The sequence below is a fragment of the Grus americana genome, chromosome 1 (genome assembly GCF_028858705.1).
Source record: "Grus americana isolate bGruAme1 chromosome 1, bGruAme1.mat, whole genome shotgun sequence".
In the NCBI taxonomy this organism is placed as follows: Eukaryota; Metazoa; Chordata; class Aves; order Gruiformes; family Gruidae; genus Grus; species Grus americana.
This window is the reverse complement of record NC_072852.1, coordinates 15,026,789-15,047,689: the sequence shown is the minus strand read 5'-3', so window position 1 is coordinate 15,047,689 and position 20,901 is coordinate 15,026,789. Positions and strand designations below refer to the sequence as shown.

At 41.3% G+C, this 20,901-nt stretch overlaps 1 protein-coding gene and 1 long non-coding RNA gene across 2 annotated transcripts in view; both read right to left on the bottom strand.

The window, feature by feature from the left end:
• Positions 1-6,881, bottom strand: part of KMT2E (lysine methyltransferase 2E (inactive)) — a 62,734-nt gene extending 55,853 nt beyond the window's left edge. Inside the window, 1 exon segment of the mRNA XM_054807684.1 lies at positions 6,626-6,881. The gene's annotated coding sequence lies outside the window, so the exon portion shown is untranslated.
• Positions 1-7,118, bottom strand: part of LOC129199016 (uncharacterized) — a 71,681-nt gene extending 64,563 nt beyond the window's left edge. The window contains exon 1 of the long non-coding RNA XR_008574572.1: positions 6,880-7,118. This is a non-coding gene — a long non-coding RNA (uncharacterized LOC129199016). The remainder of the gene's footprint in view (positions 1-6,879) is intronic.
• Positions 7,119-20,901: the final 13,783 nt, after the last annotated feature.

The window sequence follows — 20,901 nt, the reverse complement described above, 5'->3', positions numbered from 1 at the left end:
CTGACATCAAATAAAATAATTCATTTAGTTTTTCTATGCTGCTTAGTAAGACTTGGAAGTCTACTGCAATTATTAGATCCCTACTACACAAGAAGTAAATTCTTTTGACTTATTTGAAGTCTGACATTTCAGCTAAACAAATTTCTATTTTGACACGTTTTCATTTAGGTAGATTCCAAAAAACTAGTTCCCCTGTTTTATCAGTGACACTTGAGTTACATGAATAGCATAACAGTGCTTCTACTTTTACTTCTGGAAGCAGTTTGTAGACGTTCACCTAACTGTTACACTTATGTCTAAGAATCTAAACACAAGCAAGTCAGAAAGTTGCCCTCCTTCAAACAGAAGTTTTAATTATTTCTAGCAGTTAGAAGAACTTTTAAAATGTAACTTTAACCACAGTTCAACCTGGACTGTATTTCTTGGTAACAACTTGGCAGTATTTCAATGGTCTTTAATAAGATTTTGGGAGGAAGAGGGCAAGAGAGGGTGAGGGGACAATGTCATGTTCAAGGACAGCCTTCATGACAGTTCATGTTCGAGCTTTAGGATCAAAAGACCTTTCCTACTTTTAAGAAAACAAAACCCAGTTCATTGTCAATTGCAATTATCTTGCAAAACTACGCTGATTTGTGTTAAGAAATTTAGATTCTATGCATTTGTAACTTTATACCTTTGTGTTTTCAAAGGAGAGCTCAGTATGTATTTTTAATTGTAGTGACAAAGACATGAAATATGTCATCTTAGAATGAACACAACAAAGAAATTCTGCCCAGCAATGGAAGCACAAAACACAGCTTTTACCTTTCAATACTACTGCCACACAGAAGAGGCGGGGGGGGGGAAGATGCAGTTTGTCTTTTATTTGTCTTCCAATACAGAAGACGGGATTGGAAAGGAAGAGACTGCAAAGAATGAACATTATAAAAAAACCCCCACTAGTCACAGTCATTCATAAAAATCCTCCATAATGATACTAAAGAATGAGATTCCCAATAAGCAAAAGATCAATTAGCTGTATTAATTGGTAAAGCATCTGAGGGAGGAATCTAATCCTTATAACCAGTAAAATAACTACTGTATTGTTTATCAGTTATATATAAAAGTACTCATGTTTCTTTCACAGTTCTAGAATGGTAAGTTTGAAAACAAATGAGAGGTATAATCTTTCTATACCTTTCCCAAAAGCTCTAAGTAAGTTGCTGTAATTCTCAAGTCTTCACCTTCGGTTTAAGTAGAACCCACTAAAAACATTCGTCATTGGAAAAGTTTCTTTAAACCAACAGTTAAGACAGGATTAACTGTCTAGACTTGGAATATCATCTGTCTTGTGATATGGTTTTAAACACAGCCCCATTATAACCATACTAATCAGGAGTTAGATGCTTTTGTCTACTCAAGGCAAGTAAGAGCATCACCCACTGTTAAAGAAAAAACTAACTTTAGATCTAGTCAAGTTAGAGGAGTTAAAGAGTAATGACCACGGTACCAATTTAAATATTCAGAGCTCCTCAGGATAAAAGATCCAAATCTACCATCCCTATATACATTTTAAATTCTCACTTTGTAAATATAGGATATTATTTTTGTCACTTTCTAAAACTGATGAAATAACCAACAATGGACAACAGATTCTTAAGTTGCAATAAAAGTACAATAATGTCATTAAAATCTAGTCTTATCATCTTGTCTTTGAACTTTACGGCAATTTATTTTTGAGATAAAAAATATAAAAGTGAATGATTACCTAGACTATGTTGGCATAAAACAATACACAAAACACAACTACAAATGAGAACAAAATAAAAAAAAAAGCTTCTCTAAACCTGAGCATGCACTATGACATTTTAATATCTACACCTACTGAAAATGTTAACTTAAAACTAAATTCTAAAACCAGGATCAATACTACTTTGGCATTCCCATACTTAGCCTGATGTACAAAACTACTGGTCCCTTGCAAGTCTCACCTAAGTTTTACAACATTGCATCTCTATCTAAGCAGTGTATGAACCATCACATGAAAGGAGAGACAGTGCTCTTAAAAATATGCAAAACTAACACACTTTACTCACACTGGATGCAATCTGTGTGCTACTTCAATACATTCTTTATTGGTACTGTTGAAACACATAACTTGAGTGGACACTGTGATTTACCATAGCTCTTACCAATTATTTTAGTTTTAAAAATAAAGGTAAGAAAGCACTTAAGTCAGGCATGTTAAAAAAATATCCTTTGTACAACAAAACTGTCTTCAAAGGTTTACAGATCACCTTAATTATTAAAATTTTCTAACAACTAGTAGAGCTTATAATCTTGCCTGTTTCATTAATACCACATTAAGATTGATAAAAGAAAATAAAAATAATTTCAGTATCTCCTACCAAGTATATGAAATCTTGACAAGGTTTCATTTAAATAACTTGTTTGTTATGCCTTAAGGGTAACAACAGTTTTGTCTTTGAATACAACTATAGCAGGTTTTTTTGTAGTATGAAGGTCATGAGCAGAATTTTGGATCCTCAAAGAGATTAGGCTAACTTTTGTGGGTTTGATTCTTTGGTTAGTAAGAAAACGTGAACACTGATGTAATTAGAAATATTCATCTTGCACCATTCAAAAGTCCACTATAGTTAATAAATAATCCAGAATTTGGAAGAATAAAAAGCATAGTTTTTTCCCTTAATCCACATATGTTGAAACTTTTTTTTTCCTCCCAGACATGCCTTAAGTTTCATTCTTAGCAATAAATCAAAACTACTATTTGCACAGTGGAAACATTTAAACACTGTACCTGTTCCAAAAACACTGTCCAACAAAATTTGCTTTGGAGAGATTCACAAATGCTCGTTTGTATGGAAGTCACAAGGCCAATAACATAGATGGACTTCTTTAGGATTTCTCCAGGAGTCTGAATTGGGGTTTATTTTATATTTTCAACAACCTACACCCCCCTCATTCAATTTTTTTTTTTAGAATGTTACAGGAAAACAGCAAAATACTTACATTAAACCTTCATGTACATGGATCTATTTAGAACAATGCCATGATTCTACAATTACGTACACCACTCCTTAGCTAAGTCTCACAAATAGTCCTTACTAAAATTAGTATTAGCATGCACACAAAAATGTCCTTAAATCAAACTGAGATCAGGACTAGGGAGACACTACGGCCTTCAGTGTGACACCAATTTCTGTATTTCTATTGCTTTCCAACAGAATATTAACAGTTGTGTGTGCTGAAACTGTACCAAAGATATGAGGTAATGCAACTCCTAAAAGTAATCTGAATTTTAGTGCTAAGAGAAACTTTCCCTAGATACAGTCTAAAAAGGCAGTATTATTTCCCCTCTGAAATTTCCCAGATGGCAAAAAAAAGCTCACCCAAAAGGCTAAGTGACGGTTAAACAGATTTTTCCTTCAGATATTAAAAGCTTGAAGATACATAAACTGTTTTAGAACTACAGTTCGTATTACTGTATTTGTAATGTTTGGAAATCAGAAATGTTTCTTGAAAAAGAAATTTAGATTTCAAACCTTCCCTTTCAAGAAGTTTTTGTTAGTTTGGGGGGTTCATTTTTCATGAATATACTTTAACATATCAACATCGATGGAGGTAAAACATAAAGGTAGGATTTCCTTTGTAATATTGTCTCCTTAAAACAAATCACAGATCTGTTTTTACGAATGGAGAAACTGAGTCACAAAGGCAAACTGACTCACTAAAACTCATACAGGAAAACGCCGGAAGATCTCAAAATTCCCAAGAGGTTCTTAGTGCATAAAATTCGCAATCTATAAGCTGTAAAAATTGAGTACGAGTATTTCAATCTTTGGGTTTATTTCATCCCCCTCCACCCCCCAAATACTTTCTGCAAAGTGTACAAAATTCTACTCTTTTTATTTTAATCCTGAATCAAATGTCTGCTTGAGAACATGACTGAGGCCATGAAGTTAGACTGCAGAGCTGTGCAGCCCTCTAAGTCATAATGTTAAAAAAATTATTCACAAGAACAGGAGCTTTAAACCTAGGGAGAGTAAAGGAAAAGACAAAAGGTTTCCAAAAAGGCCCATATATACCCTCTTTAGAATCTTCTTAATGTACTTTTTAATAAACAGAGTAAGACATGGTCTATTAAAAAAATCAAATCTATATAAATAAGGAAGGTGTGATGGGAGCATGCATTACTGGACTATTAATACATCACTTGGTGGTTGAAATCAAGGCCTTTGGCCTCAAAACACAGGAAAGGCATGCATTAACAACACTCTAAAAGTCTTACTGTCTTATTGTTCAACTCCAGGTATACCTTAAACCACACATCAGTGCTTCTAAATGGTATCTAAATTAAAATTCTTCATAAATTGAAGACAGTTTTGACATTTCAATACCTCACTTTTGATTGTTTAAATCCAGAAGGTTCCAAAGCTATACTAGAATAGGAATTCATACCTCATTAAACCAAGGACAAGATTAAAGACAGGCATACAAAAAAGAAAGTGAAAGATTTTTTTTTTTTTTTGCTGCTTAAAACATACAGTTTGCAGCCTCCATAGTTTGTATCAGAGTACACCACACCACCTACCAAATAATAAATCCTTGTGACCTCCCTTCCCCCCACCCAAACATATTTATAGTGGTGATACTAAAAGGTTCGTATTTCATTTAGGAAAAAAATTAGAGGTTAGGAACTGCACTTTCCCCCAGTATTTCTATGTGTATTACCACAAATACAATTTATACAGCAATATACAAAATAAATTGAAGGGAAAAAAAAGTAACATCAAGATTACATGGTCACAGAAGAAATTCCACATCTTAATAAAGTAACAGGTTATAATCTCACATGCATTATTTCTGTAAGTATTAAGTTCTTTTAGGATTCTCAGATTATGAATGCAGGGAATTACTACCCTGATGTCCAGCAAAGGTATTTCCTGGAAGGTGAACATGACGTTCACAAATGTGATTCCACACAGAATCTAGCTGACTGTTTTAGTGATCTTAATCCAGTACTTATTTTGAGAAATATTACTGCTTTTATGTCATTGATGATATGGACAGATATACGGTATCCATCACCAACACAGGATCTTTCCAAATTATTAAACCGACATACGTACTACCTTACAGCAACCTATACACACCCCTCACAGAAGCTGCTTGAGTCTGTTGCCTCTTTCCACCCCCCTTTTCCCCGACAAGAGTGGTCTCGTTCACTTGCCTTTCACACACATAACCAATAAAATTAATCAGCTGGAACACAGCATTTTTAAATCGCAGTAAAGTCAAGAGATGTTTTGTACGTTATTTGAAGGGAACAGTCTTTTCATTTAAACATAATAAGACTCTAATATGCTGCAGACAAACGCACTGCATGGGGTGTGGAGGACCCGAGCTGATTAGATTACCACAACATCAGCCTGAGGCCGCCATTTTTAGAATCTCTAAAGGACAAAAGAGGGAAATTAAAAAATTTCCTCCACATTTTTTGAAAAGTAACTTTAAAAGTATAGTGATTATAATCAACTAATCATGCATTAGAAGTACAGCCATGGATATCTATCTATCTTCTCTGATCTGAGCCCTGAATAACAAAACGTTTCATTATTATTCCTTTAAGGTACTGTAAATAAACAGACTAAAACATTCCTAAATCTAGATGCAGCACTGAACTTCTGCTTTTAACGACACGTAGTATGTACCATTTCAGGGACCTCAGGGCTTTTAGCCACCGCACATTCCCTAATGGCTGAGTATGGGGGAATACAGGACCTTTATAATCAGGCTATATTATGTTTCTCTACCCTATTTAGTACTACACAGTGAACCGTTTGTTTCTCCTCCCCTATGTCTGCAGCAATAGGGTCCACCCCACCAGTATTTATTTCTTTAAGAAAGAGATTGAAATATGCCACCCAGGGAACACGAACACCGGCTGCAGAAACTAAAGCGAGAAAGGGATGCACCAATATAACTACTTACACCCTCAAGAAAGGGGGTGGAGAGAATGATCCCCTTTTAAATTGGCACAGAAACTCTTGAGGACTGCTTTCCGTTTGTCCAGGTTACACCACGAAGCGGAGATATTAGCAGAGAGGGAGGAAAGGAGGCGGGGGTGTGGAAGGCTGAGAGATTAGGCCTGTAACGAGCCATTTTAGTACCACAAAGCAAAAATATACAGGATGGAGGAAGAGAATAGGTTTCCCTAAGCTTCATAAAACTCGATACGCAGTCCCAGTAACACACAAACCCGTTCTTAAAACCACCGGTCTAAGGAAGCGTATGTTGTCACATAATAGCCCCTTTTGGCTCTTTTTCCAAGCATAATGCATATATCTGGCATAACTGCCAAAAAATTCTCCTCAGCTCCTCCAGTTACAGTAACCCGCCATATTCACAAGATATAGCGACAGCCTGCCATTTTTTAACCAAACCCCACAAAAGGAAAACCAAATTCAAGGCAACGTAAACATAATTTAAACACATTTCAGGGTAGGAAGGAGTTATACTCGCACCGAGGGTAAGGAGACGTTCCCGTCGCATTTCGCTCCCTTTTTGCCACCCCCCTCCCCAAAGCACCCACAGCAGAATACGCTGGTAATAACCAAAGACTCACCTGTAATGGTCACAGGCCAGGCAGTAGGACCCCTCAGCTGAGCCCCTTCTCTATCCCAACCAAAACAATGCAACAGCCCCACTGCGGATATCCCTACCCTAGGCAGGACTCAACCCTCAGCAGACTCTGGTAAAAGAAAGAAAAGGGAAAGAAAGGAAAGAGGAGACCCCCCCTCCCCCCAAACCTAGCTCAGTGCGAAGAACCCTACAAGGACCAGCTCGGAAGCGCCTTTGCCTTGGGACCTGTGTACAAACCCCGCTGCCGCCGCTGCTCCCGTGGCTCCCTCCTTTCAGCCTCCTACGCTCCCTCTATGTCACTGCCTCTCTCTGGGAAAATGGCGTCCACTCTCCCCTCCCTCCCACTGCACGGGGCTCACCCGCCCCGCCTGGCAGGGGCAGGGTTACCAAGGCGAAGCCAAATAGCCGCCATTTTGCTTATGGGCTGTGAGCGCAGTCTGCGCCCGTCGAGCCCTTAGTGTCCATTTTGCAACAGCGCTTCGTACGTTACGCTGAACGGGTCGGGTCTGGGCGCGGCCGAGACACCAGACTGCGGCAGGGACTGGGCAGGGGGGCTGTGAGGAGGTGTGGAGGGAAGTAGGGCAGCGGAGGAGGGGCGGCTGCAGCTGGGGCTGGTGCCGGGGGCGATCCGCAGCCCCGGAGGCGCAGACCGTGGGGGAGGGGCAGGGGCTCCGACCCGGGCCGTTCTGGGACCGAACGCGGGCGGGAGGATGTCTGACTCAGAACTGCATCCTCTGAGGCAGAAACGCCAAAACTCCCTCCTCAGCTGCTCTCCCCCCTCCCCCCCACCTCCGGCTTCCTCCTCACGATCGTCGTTACTCTCGGCAAACCTATTCCTTATGAATCGCAACCTGAGGAGTAAATTTTTCGCCACAAAGTACGCGAAAAGCCGGGCAGACCGGCCGGCTCTCGCACACGCAGAGGAACTTACTTGAGGGGCGGGGAAGAAGGGGGCGAGAAAGGAGAGGGAAGCGGGAGCTTTGACTGAGACCCGTTCGGGGCGATGTGGGGGTTTTGACTGAATCTCTCCTGTCAGTAAGACACTCAAGGCTGAGAACCTTCCCCGAGGCGTTTAAGGCTCATACAGAAGGCAAGTGGGAGAGAGCTTCTTTTCGTAAAGCGAGTGGGACAGCACTAGCTGAAGGCACTTCTTTTCTGCAGGCAACGAGACGAGCAGTGAATGAGCCTGGCTTCCCCTTTAGGGAACGGCACTTGGGGAGCAGGTACGGTCTGCTTTTATTCGGACCAGTGGCAGCCGGCAAAGCGAGAGGCTCGCTCAACGTTTCGGGGCAGACGCAGCCTCGGCCGTTTGTACCGAGCTCCTCTTCCTTCCGCCGTATCCCTTCCCCGCTCCCGTGCTGCCCGCACACCGCCCTGCCTTCCCTGCCCGGCTTCAGCCCCTCCAGCGATATGGCTGATTGAGGGAGGGGAGGCGGCGGCTGGGGTTTCATTCGACGCCCACCAGGGGCTGAGCGAGCCTCCTTCAGTGCGCAAACTCGGGGCACCAGATAAAAGCTGGGCTGGCAGCTCTTACCCTGCCTCGATGGAGCCGCCACAATCGGGTGACTGGAGAAGCAGTTAGCAGCAGCGCCATAGACTAGCGTCCCCCCACACCTCGGGCAGAGAGTTTGGGGCTCTAAACAGCTGCTGCTGCGGCAGGAGGGAGCCGAGGTGAAGGGATCTGCTAGCTGGTTGGACGCAGAGGAGGCGGCTGTAATGGGGCATTGAGTCTGAGGGAGGAGGGGGGGCGATTAAACGTCTTGTGATCATGGCGGAGTCTATGGGTATTTTTTCCTGTCTAACTCTTCTGTGCGTGTGTCTCTGTTTCTCTCTCTCTCTCTCCTCAGGGCGCTTGGCTGGGGCTGCTCGCTCGGGTTCTGCCTGTTGCGCGAAATGGCGGCTGGCGTCTTGGTGGGTTTGGTTGTCGGTTTTTTGTGTAGGTTTTTTCTTTTTTTTTTTTTTTTCTTTTGCTGCTTCCCCTCCTATTCCCCTCCCCCCACTTGTGCCTTGGCTGCGGCTCCGCAGCGAACCGCGGCGGAGACTGAGTCAGGAGGGGGGAGGGAGCTGCGCGGGCGCCAATAGCCAAGCCGACCGGGCTAGCCCGGCGCGTTCTGATTGGCTGGCGCTGACATCATCCTGCAGCAGGGGCAGCCGCAGCTGGGCAGGGTTGGGGAGCTGCCGGGGGAGGCTGGTGCAAAGGGAGAAAACGGGCGCCATGATTTCAGCGCGAGGGAGGACTTGACGGGCGGGGGATCCCTGAAGAGCTGGTGAAAAGGAAAGCGGGAACAGGCCTTGGCTTCTCTTTCTCAAACAGTGCCGGGGCTGTGAGGAGAGGAGCGGGGGAAGAGCGAGAGAGGAGCATCTTGTGCCTGCTTTTGTAACTGCGTCAGTACAAGATGGCGCAGGGTCTCCCTGGAGAGGGAAGGGAGTTGCACGTCCGCCGGAGGTCATGTGACGGCGTTGCATTCTTGTGGGGTTTGGCTGCAGACCAAGCTGGCTGAGGCGGCGGCTGCCCGGGAGAGTCCGCGCTTCCCTCCCCCCTTCCCGCACTGTGCCGTCGGTGCCGCGTTGGTTCCCATTTCCCTTCCCCCATTAACCTTATGCACGAGGGTGTAGCTGCTGCTGAGGAAGGTTCTCGCTTCTGTTTATTCTCCACCCATCTCCAGGGTGTAGCTGCTCTCGGGGGAAGCTTTCCATTCCGCCCCCTCTGCGTACGGCTTTACCCACCGCAAGGGAAAGTTTCCCCTTCGGTGCCTACTCGCTCCGCCCGAGTGTGGGAGCGGGCCGTGCGCGGCTCCTGCGCCGGGCCTTCAGCGGCCGGGTGTACTAACGTGAACGCCGCCCGCTCTTGCTCGGCTTCCCCTTCTCGTCTACGGGAGTGCTTTAATATCTAAATTAGGTTCCCCGGAATAAGTTGCTGAAAGAGTCAGTTTAAGCGATGTTTAAATAACCTTATTAAAACAGCTGAGGAAAATGTACAGGCTGTGTGGAGTTGTCCTGAGGAGGAGGTCGTCGCATTTCCGCTGTTGCTTTGCCGGGGGTATGGGGTGGGAGCCGAAGGAGAAACCTGCAAGCTATTAATGACTTTATTCTATTTGAACAGAACTTCGTTATGGAAAAATGGATCGATATTCTTTTATTTGTGTGTTGTTGGATCCTCTTGTAGGAGTTGAGCAGCTTTTCTATGGGGTAATGTGGCGTTGTATTACAAAGTTAGGCTGTGGATGGCCTGCATCTGTAACACAGGGATTTAAGTGTATACTTTGTGAAAACGAAAACGATGGTATGCAAATATCGTGAAGATGCCCTATGACTTTCTGAAATTCATAAGAAAATGAACTTGTAACACAGGTCTGGGTAGGCTTGGAAGCTTGGTGCAAATATTTTTTGGGTGTTTTTTTATTTTAGTATTCTGATGGGGAGAAGTGAAAAATGTGTTTTCCAATCCTAACACTTTTTTTCTTTAGGGAATGCAACTGTTTGGGTGGGGTTCTCATGTTTTCAAAGCAATTCAGTGCTAGTTCCTGTGTCTTGTTCGTGTGTGGCAGGATGTAAGTTCAGCCTCTGCATCTAACCCAACAAACAAATTAACTCTTAAAATTGCTGATGCTTTAAGGGTGATGGTTTGTTCCGTTTAAAAATGTTTCATAGCACTCTTTCTGTTCTTAGTCTGTCTCCAGATAGATATGAGTATTTTTCTTTTTTTCCCTCCGCAGTAGTAACCTAGTGGAGGCTAAAGCTTCACTACTTGGTCAATGTGTTGAGAGAACTGGTGGAATGAAAGTTGCTGGGTATATGATGAATATAGAAGACTCCTGTATAATAGACGCTACTTAATATATGTTACATAAGTAATATGGTGAGGTGGAGTCTAGTTACATAAGAACTGACTGGGGACTTGGGAGCTGCTGTAAGTAGTCCATATTAGTTGCAGATATAGCCTGCAGGGCATCTGTGTCTTGAGGGGGAGGGGTAGAACAACAGGATTGGAAGCATCTAATAGTGCCACATTTTTCCTTTGTAGGTTATATAAAGGATACCAGGAAAGAAATGGAGGAGACAGTAATTAAGGATGACACAGTGTGAGGCGCTCAAAAATTTGGAGTCTCATTTGAGCCTAGCTTTTAGGATATAAGCTCTGCTTCCTGAAAGAACAGCCACCCCCACTCCCGCTTTTTTTGAGAGTCAGATGGTGGCTGTCAGCTGAGCACTGCACTGACCAATTTTGTTCTGCGCGGACTACTATAAAGAGCAGGGCTCTTGAGTCCTAGATGTTGTAAGCCTTTTTTTTTTTTTTTTTTTAAAATAAAAGCTTACTGGAAATGGTGTTATGAGGAAGCAGTTGGTTTGTTGACCAAACATTTAAGTGACTGGATTACTGATTCTTCTTGTGTAGGCATAGTATGACACTAGGTAAATAGAAGCTTCCAGACAGGCTTTTGGTATACAGTGATTCTTTTGATACAGAACATGTTTATTTGGGACCTGACATTGTGAATATTTTGTTGCAGATGTGTTAAATGAAGAACATTACTCTGAACTGAAGATGAGGAAAAAACACATTTCTGTTTTAGTAGTACCTGTATTTAGGCATGTATTCCATAATTATGAAATAGGGAGTAGTTGCCTACCTCACTGTAAGGGAGCAGTTTGAATGCTTGTGTTAAAGTAGTTTATATAGAATACCTGGAAATCAAAAGATTAACTGTGACAGCTAGAGCTTTAATTTTTAGAGCACCCTTTTAGGTAGCTCACATTAATAGCAGATTTTACTTTGAAAACCAAGAAGTGAACTACTTTAAAAGTTCGCGAAGTGGTAGCTTATTGCAGCAGTACTTGAATTGAGGTGTCTCTTTGCTTTTATGAAGCTCTAGAAATGAAGGCAAGTTTTAATGAGCTCATAATATTTGTTTCTTTCAAGGTGACTTTATTAGCTGGTCTCAGGGAAGCAGTATTAGTTATTTTCAAAGAAGCAGTGACTCCAGCAGCGTTGCAGTGCAGTCTCAAAACAATGTCTGATGCATTCTGAATTACTTCTGCTGCAGGAGATGAGTTTAAAAAAAAACCAAATGTGCATACTAATTTGAGACTGAAACCTCAGGGGAGGGGATTTCCCCAAAGGCCAGTCTGATGCAAGGTGTGATTTTAATCTGGAAGGTGAGGGGAAGGAAGGGAGCTGTAGGAGAGGGTGACTGGGTAAAAACAGGCATGTAGCTTACATTTATGGTAGCTACTAGGGAGAGAAAGTTTCCACCAAACTACAGTTCTTTTAATAAGGATACTTCAATTGGCTGGATGTCCTCCAGCAGTTAGACTTGTGGTTCTAACTTGCCAGGCTAGCCTGTCTGTGCCTGTATGTGTTGTCTGTGCTTTTGCTAAGACCTGTTATTTAAACACTGTTGTTTACCTTCAGCCTTACAAAGGGACTGACAAGAGTTCAAGGGTATGTAGGGGAGAAAAGAGATACTAACAGTGTAATGGATCTGAGTATGCATTAATGCCATAGTTGAAGTGGTGCTCATGCTGAAAGATGATCCTGCACCTTTTCCCAGTTGTTCATTCTTGTTCCTGCACTACTCTTTTTTGATGGTGCAGGTGATCATGTGGGAAATAGAAGAATGGATCTAGCATAAGTGTAATTGTAATGGTTGGTTTTCTAGTGTGACTGTTCATTGTGTGCCTTCACAAACACTCCTTTGTGAACAGGAGTAGGAAGAAGCAGCTGCAGGGAGAATGGAGATGTGCAGGTTTTAACTGTTAGTGAAATTAGATATTTTTTTCTTAGCAAAGATGCAGTTCTTAAGGAACTTTGAGAGGCAACTCTTAAAGGCACTTGGCTAGTTTAGCCAGAATTATGGCTTAAAGAGTAGAGCATACTAAAAAAAAAATTCAGAACTTTTTGAGGTTATGTAAGGTACTGCTAGATTGACCTGCAGTTGTAGGTGGCAAGATCATTTTGGATTCACTGAAATTATAGCCTACAAAAACAAGTGAAATGCTGTTTCTTCTCAGCTGTAGCCTGGTTAAGTGTTCATGGGATTTTGGACTTAAAGAGCTCGTTTAGTTGGAAGAGGGTAAAACTTGAATAGGCTTGTTTCTTCCAGAAGGGGCTGGTAATCTAATAGCTGGGGTATTCAGTGAAGAGTTAATCTCACTGGATGAGTTCTGAGCTAATCTTAAAATAAAAAATAGCTGCAGGTTATAGTGGTCACTAGTCAAATGAATGTGTGATTTACATGTAGTAGAGCAGGTCCAGTGACTGCCAACTGATCACTTTATCCACCTGGATGTGGAAAGACTGTTCAAGGCTTGAACAGCAGCAGGACAGGGCAGGAACTTCCTTTGCACACCACTTCAGGCTTTGTGTTATGATGAGCTTTTCTGAAAAACTTGAGACTAATAAGGTGTTTCTCTAGAAGGAAAACAAGTTATTGACTGGTTCTACAATTCTTAACAGTTGAGTTCCTCACTTAAAGGAGCAAGTTTAAAGCTGTTGTGCGGCCTGTTAATCCCAGGATTAGTGAGGATTTGCACCAAGTCCGGCTCACTGGTATGACCTTTGGGTAGTGAAGTGGGGCAGTGGTTTGTTTTCTCCTTCTACCATGACCTTGTTATTTGAAGTACTCTTTCTGGTGAACTTCTGGTTGCTTTGGAGAGCAGCATTAAGCTCTTTCCTCAGTCACTGTTAAGATGCAGGCAGTGTAAGCAGAATGGTGGTTCTTGAGGATCATTAGGAAGAAAATGGGGGAAAATACACACTTCGAGAGTTGGGCTGTGCTAGAGTCAGGAGCTAACTGAACTGTGGCCTCCAGCATCCTAGAACTGCAGCTGAGAGTAGTCCTGTCACAGAGAAAGCAGTTGTTTGTGTTACTTGTAAGCTTGGAAACCAAACCAAACTTCTGTATTTGTGTGGTTATTAAGTGTTGGACAAAAGAGGTTCCTTATCTCTGCTGAAACTTCTTGTGACTTATCTGAAGGGAGCTTTTTAATGGGGGTAGGCAACAACTACAAGCTCAACAAATATATTTCCCACACTCCTGTGGTTGAATATGGAAGCACTGTCTGCTAGCATGTTAATGATGCACAGTTACGCAGTCGTTTTTATTAAAAAGCAGAAATGCAGCTTGAGTGCAGCAGTGTTTCATGTCTCTTCAAAGGTTTATCTTTTGAGGGCTGCTGTAGTCCTGCTCAATGTGGCCTATTAGGACTCAAAACAGTTTCAGAAATACAAAACTCTGATGGCAGAATGGTATACTCAGAATGAGTAGCTTTCTGACATTGACTACCATTTGCTATAATGATTTGTTTCCTGCCAACTTCAGTAGGTGGGCAACTAATGAAGTTTTGTATTGGTGGAGTTCAGTTCTTAGTATCTGATCTACAGGAATTAGCAGTATGTGTCTTTTTGTCTAGTTGGTTGTCATGTGTACAGATCTCTGATAGCTGCTTGATCCAGTGTTAGTACAACTGTTATAAACCAACCAAATAGAAGTCCAAAACTACCTTGTGTGACAGATCTGGGGTGTGTCAAAACTAGTGGGGAGGGCACAAAAGGAACTTAGGCTGAAGAACCATCTGGAAGACAAGCATTATGATCTAACTGTTGTGCTAAACTCCCTCTTTTCCTTTCCTTCTATGTTCCTGTCTCATTATCAGGTTAGATCACTGTTTTGTGATTTCTCAAATTTAAGTGGAAAAAAAAAATTAACTGGAGGTGCAAAGTTGTGCTGCTTTATTAGTGCAGGCAAAGCAATCCATGGAAGAGACTGTGAGACTATAGCTGGTCATGAGATGGAGATAATAATTTAGTCTCTAGCCGAAGAGGTCTTTTACCAAATTAATTCCCCAATGAGTGCTAAACTGTGCTATGAATGTGCTGCTTCATTTTGGGTCATGATGTTTGTGGCCCAGTGTCTCAGCAGATATGACTACATCAAACAGTCTATCAGAGAACAGAGTAAGTTGTCTCAAATTGCATCCGGAAGAACTGTGGGCCTTCTAATTAAAAAAGTCATTGTCACAGCTATCCTGATTTAGAAGACTACTATTCACAAAATGAAACTTTTATCAGAGTGGTGCTATACTTTGAGTTCATCTCCAAAGCTATGCTCCGTTATCCCAGCATTTGTATGCTGGAGCAAGCTCATAAGCTTATAAAGGCATGCTGGGCAGTTGTCAGATCCTATTTTTAAACTGTTTCTGAGAACCGCTTCTGTCTCCCGTCTTTGCACAAGCGTAGGAAAGGCTGTACTTCATGCAGGAGCCACAGTGTCTGGGCTCAGCTAACAGTGATTTTTGAACTTGAGTGTCTCCTCTTCAGAGATAGTAAAGTTGAGTCTGCACTGACTTCTGTTGAGGAGGGGAAATGGTGATAGCCTGCTGCCACTATTTCCTGGTTATTGAGTCCTTGGCTATAACTACCTATAATAAGATACAGATCTTTGGTGCTTGACAGACTAGCAAAACTTTAATAGGAATCCTGATGGCTAGTGTCAAAGCACCTGCTTTGCTATACTTAATGGAGTACAGGAGGAGTTGAGAGCTGGGACACTTTTTCTTTCCTGGTGAATCTTAAATGTAATGACTTTGCTTAATAATCTGCTACTGGTTTGCAGTAACCAATTTACTACAATTGTGTGATACTACTGTATACCACCTTTAAATTTCCCCTAACATTGGAAAACGGCATAAAAATGCAACTGGGTTCTGTATGCAGGTAGGTTTGTACTTTAAGGTTTTTCATCCCTGTGTCCAAGGGCATCTACTTCACAGTAGGCTTGAAATACAAGCACTCAATATGGGTGTTAACATACTCTTGCTATCCTAGGGAGAGAATTCAAAAATTGAAGGGCCACTTCAGAAAATACATATTATGTAGTTTTGGGCAAAAGTAAAGAATACTGATGAGGCATGTAGACTTGCTTTTGTTTGTCTTAAAACTGGCAGGCAGGGATATTTCAAACTGGGTTAAGTACTATGAACAGGAAGAAAAAATCATGCTGCTGTAAGATGAATTATACGGTGCAGCATACTGAGTTCTACACATTTTTAAAGCTCTTTCATCAAGAGACTCCTCAAACACTGCAGTTGCTAGTGTAAACCTAATTGGTGGGAGGCAATCATTGTTTCAAAACATTATTAGGACTGTACCCTGAAGGCTGTAGCTAAGCCTGCACTACTTCTAAGAGTTGGCAGTGCAGGGTCTTCTAATTGTTTTTTTCTAGAACAGGCAAGCTGCTCCTCCACACTTTCTCCACATTGTGTGCTACAAGCTGCCTTGGAAGTGCAGCTGTTTGCTAAATTGGTTTGTCTTGTCTTCTGTTTCAGTGGTATGACTACTTAATAATCTTGTTCCCATTTAAGTAAATTGGAGTAGTTATCTGCTTGTCTCCTTGGTATCTGTTATCTAAATTTTGCCTTATAGGTTAAGTGTTAGTGCTTATATAAAGGAGGAAAACTTGTCATTGGACCTGTTGTAACCTCGTCCTACAGTTACATGCCTCAAACAATTACCTTGCTTTGCTACCTTGCACACTTGATCTCCTGTTAAGTCTGTTTGCTTAAATGTGCCCTTTAATTTCAATACTGTAATGATTCTGCAATGTGTTCTAAAACTGTTTCCTCATTTAAAATAAAAAAGCTCTCAACTCCACACACTTTTGTAAACTGGCAAAAATATTCATGCACTTGCATCCTTTTCTGTTCTGTTTAATGGCTCTGCCTTACCTAGTTTCATCAGAACTGTAGGCTTATGTCTCAGAAATTTCTCATGTGACTACTTACATCCTTTCAATATCTTTTGTAAATAGCATATCACAAGTAAGCAGGGATTGAACTGTCTACAGATGCTGCTTCTATCTAGAAGGGACTTGCTGGAATGTAGTTGTGCATGTCTGCAGATGCTATGTAAAGCTTGGATTTTTTTCCTCTACACAGCCTATGTATTTAACAGGAAGTGTCTTGCTCTGGGTGCCTCTTTTTGCTAGAATAGTGTTGAGCAACAATTATGTACTGATTGCACTCAGTACAAGTAAACTCTACATCCTGTTTAGAATAGGATGTACATATTAACAAGTGTAAAACATCTGTTGCATCTTCCTAGAAATAGCATGTTGCAGTCTTGGATATTTCGGTTTCACAGCTGTTCAGAAGCCATTCCATATTTAAAATCCAAAGCCTTTAAAGGGATGTCTGAAGTAAGAGTTTAAAATAGGTAGTGGGTTTTTATTATATGATGCAAGAATGAATATCATTTTGGAGTTGGTACTCTTTACCCTTCTGCATCATCAGTCCTTTTGGTGACACTTCCCACTATAGTAATAAAACATCAAAGAGGAAAAAACAACTGAACTGGCTGTCCAGGAAGGTAAGTCCAGTAGACCTCATTTTTCTGTATGTACCTCTTAGATTCTTGGTTGGATCTGAATTTTGGATATGCCCAGTTGGCACTGGAGTGAAGGACAGGTTTCTTTACTGCTTAGAAACACTTTTGCTGTAGCTCATAAGCTGAAATCTAGCTCTGCTTGCCATATGATAAATAAAGAGGAGATGTTTCATTAAACTAATTTGCTTTTCCCTTATACAAGTCTTAACATGTGAGCATTGATTATTTTTTAATATATTTTTGAGTCCCATTAAGCAAGAGCATGTCTGACTTGTGATACCTTTTTGAACCTCCCTTAGAATCAAATAATCAGTGGTCAACTGGAAATGCTCAAAGGGGCTTCCTGGCCTTTTTCACTGTTGCAAAAAAAAAAAAAACCAAAACATTCTTCTGTAAGTGTAACACATACCAGAGATCCATTTAGTCTGTTTAATGTTCTTCAGTACATGTGAGATAAAACAAGCAAAACACAAAATATCAATATATATGAATGACCATGCTTATTACAGGTGACCAAAGGGAGAATGAGGCCTCTAGAGGTAATTGCAGCTCTTCAGGGGGAGGAATGAAAGAACAGATGGGTTGAAGCAAAAAGTGTATTCCTGATGCTAACCAGAGAATAGTTACTGGAAAAGTATTCTCATCAGTGCTTGTGGGTTTTCCAAGCTGTTGTTCACTAAAAAAAAAAAAGCCTGAATCAAATACATCATTAGAGGTCTTGCCTCTAACTGCAGTAAGAGTGTGGACTGTAAGAAGGAAACTTGACTGAAATCTGGCTGTCTTGGTTGGAAAATAAGCAGGCCTAACCTGTAGTTCTTGAAAAGCAGACAGCTTTTAAGTGGTATTGTATGCAACTGCAGAATTCTGAAAGAAGAGTTGAGAGGGGGATCTTCTGCATGTGAATAACATCCCTATTTCAAGCAGTTGTACTGTATCCTACATCACATGATTGCTAGCCGTTGTGTAACAGGAAAGCCTGGCTTTTTTTCCATTCATCTTATGGAGCTCGTGGAGGGAAACACAGATTGGACTTGTATTTAACTATAACTTCCTTCCTGTTGGGAACTCATGTCTGAACTGTTACGGATTTCTGGCACTTAATCTGCCATGTGAAATACTTTGGTTTCCTGCCCATATGTGAAATTTGAGTAAGCTTTAGAGTCTCGAGGGGTGGAGAGGGTGACTGGGAGCAATCTTTCTGTGGGATTAGAAAGTCATTCCATGATTTTCTCCCTCCCCAGCTTTCTGGATGGGTACAACTAGGTCTGCTATGGTATATCACAGTCAGCTGTGGTATGTATAAGCTAACAATATAGCCCATAAGACCTACTTAAGCTTTTTTATTCTCAAATTTAAGCACTCTTACTTTCAAAACTTAAGATAGTTTTGCTATATCTGAGTCACACCCTGTTTTATTTCTGAACATCAAAAGAAGCTCCTCTAGTGGAGGGTGTCCCTGCCCATGGCAGGGGGGTTGGAAGTAGATGGTCTTTGAGGTCCCTTCCAACCCAAACCATTCTATGATTCTATGACGTTAACTGGGCTGGAGGTTAGCCCAAAGAATGGCAATTTTATGTCTAAATTTCCACCTTCCTACCAGATTTCTCTGAAATCAGCTTGTACATTTCCTGTGCATTAAATGGATAGTGTGAAGTACATAAGCCATGGAAAGTGGCTGAAGAATGAGGAGGACTTCTGTGCTGCTCATTCTTGAGCAAAGGAATTATCTTTACTTAGGTCTGCCTTTTACTTTGAATCCTCTTTTGGAACTAGATGTTCATGCCCAATCACATTTTGTAGTTTTCTGAAAGAGAAGCTCTAACCACCAAATCAGTAGCCTTGTTAAATGCAGGAGGGATGGAAAGATGGAGCCTGTAAGCATGCCTCCAAAGTCCTGTGAATTATCTGTATGATTTAAGTTTGTCTGCATGGCATAATCAATCTCTTGGGTTTTTTACAACTCTCAATTAGTAGGAATTTAACTTCTATGTTCATAGATAGAAGCAGAAAGAATATGATTTAGTGCAGTCTTATTTCATACTGTCATGGAAAATCTGTCTAGTGGCAGCTGGCTATATGTAATTTATTTTAACTTTTATATTATGTATGTGACTATTTTCTAGCTATTTACTTAACGCTGTTTGTATTAACTTCAATTTTTTTCCAGAATGTTGTACCCAACTTAAATATAAAGATGTGTGTTTCCTTTGTTTTCTAATGTGAAAGAGAAACTCTGCTAAGCCTGCTGATTTTTCACAGAGCAAGAGTTGCTTAAAAGGGTGGAAGCTAGTGCTTGAGTTTACAAGCCAGAATAGTCTTATAGTTTGTAGTTTTTGCTTAACTGTCCTCTAAGATACTGGCAGGAAAAAAAGCTATAGTTGAAAAACACAGCTGGCAACAGGCTCATCTCTGCCCTCAGAAAAGTAAACTTTCCTGCCATGATCTTCTGATCTGTTTGGATAATGATAAAAAGATACTGGGCAAAAACCAAGAGTTCTGTGACTGTTTGCCCAGAGTGTAAATATTTCAGGCTTTATTGAGTACTTGTGTGGCTTAAATGTTGCAGCAGTGCTGCCTCAGTTATTTTTAGGTTTGGGGAGCAGGAAGAGTGCTTGTTTCCTGTCTTCCCCTCCCCCCAAAACCTCGGGTACCTTAGACAAGGGGAAGAAAAGTAGCAACCCTGAGATGGTTTATCAGGTCCAATTAAACAGTGCCAGTACATCGATTCCCTGACCTCCTTTGTGGAAGGGATAGTAGAGCTGCTGCAGTTGCACTGTCAGAGTGCTGCAGTGTTCTTTTCAGACAATGCAAAGCCATCAACCCTCTCAACTGAAACAAGACTGCAGCTTACTTGCTATTTGTATATGGATAGTCCCCCAAAACATGGCTATTAAAGCTCATAACTAGAATTACTCCTTCTCCAGTTGCTGTCATGGGAACTTTGATGCTATGCACAGGCATGACTAACAGGAGAAATCAGTGAAACTGAATACTCTAGTGCCTCTTAGTCATTAAAACATGAATATATTTAGGTAATAACCATTAATGACTTCACATCAGCTGCTATTTCTCTTCTTATCCATAGCTGCAAATTACTCCTACTTGTATGTTTTGGTACATAGCCATGCTATAAACCAAAGAAATATGATAACTTAGTAACAGTACCTGTCTAGTTTCAGCTATGTCAAACTGCTTCCACTTAACAAAATTAAACCCCTAAATTGTTACCTTGATCTATAGAGGCATAAAGAAATCTGTAGCCTTGGATTTTCTCCTAAGGGAGAAATGCAAAATATGCATATGGTCCTGGTTACTAGTACTGTAAAAATTGTGTAAGACAACAGTTTTCCTGTTGCATGAGGTTATTGGCAGCAGTACACAGGTGTTAAATTTCTGAGGAAAGGTGTCTGGGGCTATTGTGTAGATCTCATTATATTTGCAATCAACATTCACATACCTTTAGTATAAATCATCTCTCTTCATGACAAATCAGTCTGCAGCAATCCACCTAAAAGTATAAAGCCTCTTGGCACTGCAGAGCATGTGCAAAACAGGCCTGGAATCACTCAAGCAAGAAGCAGATAAATACTAGCTTTGGCATGCAGAAATGTCCCTGTGTGTGGAGCAAAGATAGAAATAGCAGGCTTGTCCTAGCATGCTGCTCCATTAGCTACACAGAAATGTCACTACTGTGTAGAACTGCTTTCCCTCTAGTCTTCTGTGTATTTTCTACTTACTTAGCAGTGGGAGTTGTGCCCCATTTGGGCATGTTGGTTTGCAGTTTGGTCTGGGGTTTTGTTCCATTTAAAGTTAGGATTTTAGAAAACTGAATAGAACTCAGCTGCTTAACTGTTATTCTTCCTGCTGAAGCAAAA